The following is a 5,391-nucleotide window of genomic DNA, read 5'->3' as shown; positions in this document are numbered from 1 at the left end:
ATTGCAAAGAAGGGGTCTGTCAACATAGCAAAATGGCAATTGCTGCCTCTTATCAGGAAAGAGTATTTAATTAAGTAAAAGCCAATCAATAGGCCGTTGAAAATTGACAATTTCTGACATTTCAATTGCGCAAGAGAGGTTTGTATCAAAATGATTTTTTTTCCTTTCATGAAAAATCTTTTAATGAGAAGATAACCATTTACATGAAACAATCGCAAAAAATGACAATTTTGATATTGTTGTCCCAGAATCGAACAATGTTTCGTACCAAACTGTATATGACCGCATACTGTTCGAAAGGTCTAGTTTTCTTCGTTCAAAAAATGTTACAAAACCGAAAATCGGCTGAAAATGACAACGTAGCCAATTTTGTTGTGGCAAAGGTCCCAAAAAAATGTTTTTTTGCTTCAAAATTCCGTGTGTACATTACTTTGTATCGCATTTGCTATACTAGTTCATTTTAAAATTTTAAAATCGCTGTAGCACAGTGTAATCTACAAAAAGTTAACAAACTCTAAATAGTTGAAACATTTTACCATTTTAACTATTGCTTTTCAACGGACAATAACTTCTTTTGAAGATAAAAAAATTTGCATTTTTCTAAAAAAAACCTCGAAAAATTAAAAAACTTCTATTGGGCACATTGACAGCCCCCTTGTGCATTTAAAATGCCCAACAGTATTCATTGTTAACAGTTATGTGCCCAACAAAAAAAACACCTTTAACAGGCCAACGTGGGTACCCGGGTACCCACAATTTGAAATGCTCATAACTATGGCTTCCTTTAACCGATTTGGACACTTTTAGATGTTTTGGGTTCAGAAACTCGTCCACTTTTTGATTCTGTAAAGTTGAACCGGATGAATGGATCTGGTTCTTGGTAATCCGGATTTTCCGGGTAATGTTCCAGTACTAGGGTATGATTTGTAAATTTTAATAATGTCCTAGCAATATTAGTATCAAAACTCTTCAAATTGTCTCGGAAGTCTGTTATTTATTGTTACGGTATCCTATGGCAATTTAAAAAATGGAATTGGAATGGAATGGCCACTCACGGCCCCACGGGAACCTGCTCCGAAATGTCCGTTCCGGGGTGAAATCACCAAATGGTTCTAAAACCACGAGGTACAGCCTACTGATACAATTCCAAGAATTTTGATACCCATATTGCCAGTATTCCATTGAAGTTCACAAATAGTATCCCAGTACTGGAACCTGCTTCCGGAAATCCGGATTCCCGGAAACCGAATGAAGTAACCCGATTCATTTTTACCACGTCCAATAGCGGATGAGTTCTTGAATCCAAAACACCTAGAAGCATCAAAATCGGTTGGAAATTACCTTAGTTATTGGTATTTCAGTTTTGTGGGTACCCGGGTACCCACGTCGGCCTGTTACGTAGTAAAAAAATTCAGGAGCCCCTCCTAACTCCCTCCCTTACTATATCAACAATATTATTAACCCAAAAGCTTGACTTAGTGAAGTTCTAAGATGTCGCAAAGTTTCGATTTCCAGCTATGGATAAAACATGGGAATTTTATTAATTGAAACCTAAAAAGGTACCCGGATACCGCGTCGGATACACAACGGTTAAATACGATAACCAAATAGCTATTAATAAAAAAATTCAGATTTTTTTTACACGGTTTCTCAAAATAACACGGATTTTTTTTGCACGGTTTCTCAAAATAGCACGGATTTTTTTTGCACGGTTTCTCGAAATAACACGGATTTTTCTGCACGGTTTCTCAAAATAACACGGATTTTTTTACACGGTTTCTCGAAATAGCACGAATTTTTTTTACACGGTTTCTCGAAATAACACGGATTTTTTTACACGGTTTTTTTTTGCACGGAACGCATCCCCCGTGCAAAAAAAGAATTTGGTGTACTTACTAACAAATATCCTCCTCCCGTGATATTTGTGGAGTGCGCAGTAGTATATACGGCCTCTAGCAGAAGCAAGTGTCGGACTAACCATTCCTGCACTTTCCTCCCAATATACGTCAGGAGCGTGGCCGGCGCCGGTATTGGTTAATAAACAATTTAGAAGTACCAGGAGTTGCACATTGAAAGATGTTTCAACTTCAGCTAGTCCAGATCGATAACGGAGTAGCGGCCAGGGTGGTCGCACAAGCTCAAGCTTATATGGCAAGAATGATTTGATTGAGTTCCCCGTATTATTTTTTGTTACATTGCGTTCATTAACCAAATTGAGCTGTTATGACCATATAATAGCCATATATAGCCATATAAGAACTCCGCTAGCGAATGACGGATCTCAATAGTGGCATGTCTGTAATAATATACGTACATGGAACTATTGAGAACCAGAGCTACAGGTCCAAAGCCCTGGTAAAGGAGGATGGTTGTGATGATCTGAGCCGAGGTCACCACGTAGAGCAAGGTAGGTCATAACCCCAATTCCAAGGCGTGAAGCGACCCGTGCCGAGGGATGAGTGATCGAGGGGGTGAAAAAGATGCTCGATCGTTAACGGAGCCTGTGGGGTACCTGGGCAACCCCCGCAGTAAGCGTCCCTTACCACGTTAATGCGAAGCTCTGGCGTGGCGGACATTTATTCTCGCGCTACTCGTGGGATCTGATATGGAGAACAAAAACAAAAATAGTAAACAAACGGAGGTGCCAAACCCCTTCGCTAGAGGTGGTTTGGCGAGGTCTCCCCCGTGGGGAGAGTAGTGGAGCGATGAGTGCTGCATCTGAAAGCACCAGTGACCCCCCAGCAGCGGTAGGAAATAGCCCTACCAACGCACCGGACGGGCCATTATCGGCGATGCGCAAAGTGGTGGAGCAGCTCGATGCAATAATCGAGTACACTAGCGCAAAGCAAAACATAAGCAAGGAGTTAAAGCAGAGTCTCCTGGAACTCCGGAAACTGTTCGTGTCGCAAGACAGAAACAGCAGGCTTATGCCAAGAGGGTGGAATGTCGGGAGAAGTCCGACAGAGAAACCCAGACAGGTGCCTCCAAGAGGGAGGGAAAAGAGAAGGTCGATACGGGCACTCAGACAGTGGCCTTCACCTTCTATGGAGCAGCCACGTCGCTCGAAGCGGCGGCCGAGTTCCCCTCGAAGGGAAAAGGCAAGGGCAATCGCAAGACGTTGTCGAACGCGAAGCGCCCTAGGAAGTCGCCAGGCGAGGGTGCAAAAACCGACACCACACGGCGTGCAACCGTTAAGGTCAAACGCCGTCTGGCCGAGGTAAGCGAGGGCGAGAGTGACCTTGCTGAGCAGAGCGTTGGTACCAGCAACCCGGCGCGACCGGGGCAGGGGGACCCAAACCCCTGGACGCTGGTCACCAAGAAGAAGCCGGCACCGACACCGGAGGTACCGCGGCCCGCGAAGAAGGCCAAGGACAGAGGCGAGGCCTTGTGGTTAAAAACCGACAAGGACAAATACGCCGATGTCCTAAAGTCGATGAAGGCGGCCGAAAGCCTTTCGGCCCTTGGGCAAGATGTGCGTAGCGTGAGACGCACCAACACGGGAGAAATGCTTCTGGGGCTGAAGCGAGGCGCACAATCTAGTGCGGTATACAAGGCCTTGGCCCAAGAGGTCCTTGGTGAGGGCACCCAGGTCAGGTCGCTAGGGGCGGAAATGACTCTCCAGTGCAAGCATCTGGACGAGTTCACGACCGCAGAAGATGCCGTCACAGCCGTTAAGGAACAATGCGACGTCACAATCGAGCAGGCCTCTGTGCGATTTAGAGATGGACCCTCTGGCACCTAAGTAGCCTATCGCTGGCTACTGAAGGCGGATACCAAAAAGGTAACCGAGAAAGGGAAGCTGAAGATCGGCTTGTCGGTATGCCCTATTAGCATACCCCAGCCGCCTTCAGTGGATAGGTGCTATCGGTGCCGTGAGTCCGGCCACAAAGCCTACGAGAGCAAGGGCATAGATAGGAGCAAACTATGTCGTCGCTGCGGCGAGGAGGGACATAAAGAGCGGGGTTGCACTAAGGCACACAAGTGCCTTATCTGCACCGCTAAGAAGCAAGCCCATAAACATGCTATGGGCGGACCTTCGTGTCCCTTCGGTGAGTTAAATAAGAAGAAGCCGTGAACGTCACACAGCAAAATCTTAACCATTGTGCAGCAGCCCAACAGCTGCTGTGGCAGTCGGTCTCGGAGTCGAGGACAGATGTCGCCCTCTTATCAGACCCGTACCGCATCCCTGCCGGCAACGGCAGTTGGGTATCGGACGGGTCTAGAATGGTGGCAATCTGTACAACGGGACGGTTCCCGGTTCAAGAGGTAATACACTCCTCTGCCGAGGGGGTGGCGATTGCCAAGATCAATGGTGTGTTCTATTGCAGCTGCTACGCCCCACCAAGGTGGCCAATAGAACAGTTCAACCAGATGATCGACAGGGTCTCGTCAGACCTAGTGGGCCGGAAACCGGTAGTCATAGCGGGAGACTTTAACGCCTGGGCAGTGGAGTGGGGCAGCCGCTGTACAAATAGCAGGGGTCAAGCGCTAATGGAGGCGCTTGCGAAACTCGATACTGTCCTAGCTAATAATGGCTCCGCTAGTACATTCCGTAGAAACGGAGTGGAGGCGTGGATTGACGTAACATTTGCTAGCCCGAGTCTGGCTCCAGGCATGGAATGGAGGGTAGACGAAGGCTACACCCACAGCGATCATTTAGCAATCCGCTTTAGGATCAACTATTGTTTCCGCGCGAAGGAAACGGAAACGAAACGATTGGCAGCTGGCACCTAGAGACGTCCTTTCGTGGAATTGGTTCTTTTACTGAGATAAACTTCTTCAGACTTTAGGCTAGTGCTCTACGATATGAGAGCCGGCGCTTCTAAAGTGGAATTGTTTTACATCAATATAAGAACAGTTCTTTTAGCGCTGAGATAGACGTTGAAATCAAAATAGACTAGTATCTCACTGCAAGTGGAGACCTATATTACTATTACGGATTTCAAAACGGTTTTCGCAGCGAAAGAACATTTAAAACCGTATAGGGAGAATTTCGGTGTGTATACCACGACGCATCGATTAAGACTAACCGAAATATTCTAACTTTATTAACAATCTTTGGCCTTATATACTAGTTCCTAGCCTAACCAAATAGACCTCTTGCATTGATTACATTATTTGGTAGGCAAACATTTCCCGTATGCATCTCATGCTCTGGTTCTATTTTTAATTCTGTTTTCTTCACCCACGCATGGCTGAGGGCTAGCGCATGGTTTGTTTTTGTTTATACTTTATTTGAGACGTTGCACATTGCAACGTTTGACTCGTCGCGCGGTAACATTCCGGCCCCTGTAAATTGATATGATTTACAACAATATGAGAGCGACGATGCTAATTAATTCACTATTATTATTATTGTTATCATTACAAATCATTGCATATAATTATAAT

This window comes from Topomyia yanbarensis, chromosome 2 (genome assembly GCF_030247195.1).
Source record: "Topomyia yanbarensis strain Yona2022 chromosome 2, ASM3024719v1, whole genome shotgun sequence".
Taxonomy (NCBI): domain Eukaryota; kingdom Metazoa; phylum Arthropoda; class Insecta; order Diptera; family Culicidae; genus Topomyia; species Topomyia yanbarensis.
The sequence above is the reverse complement of the archived record's forward strand: the minus strand, read 5'-3'. Positions refer to the sequence as shown.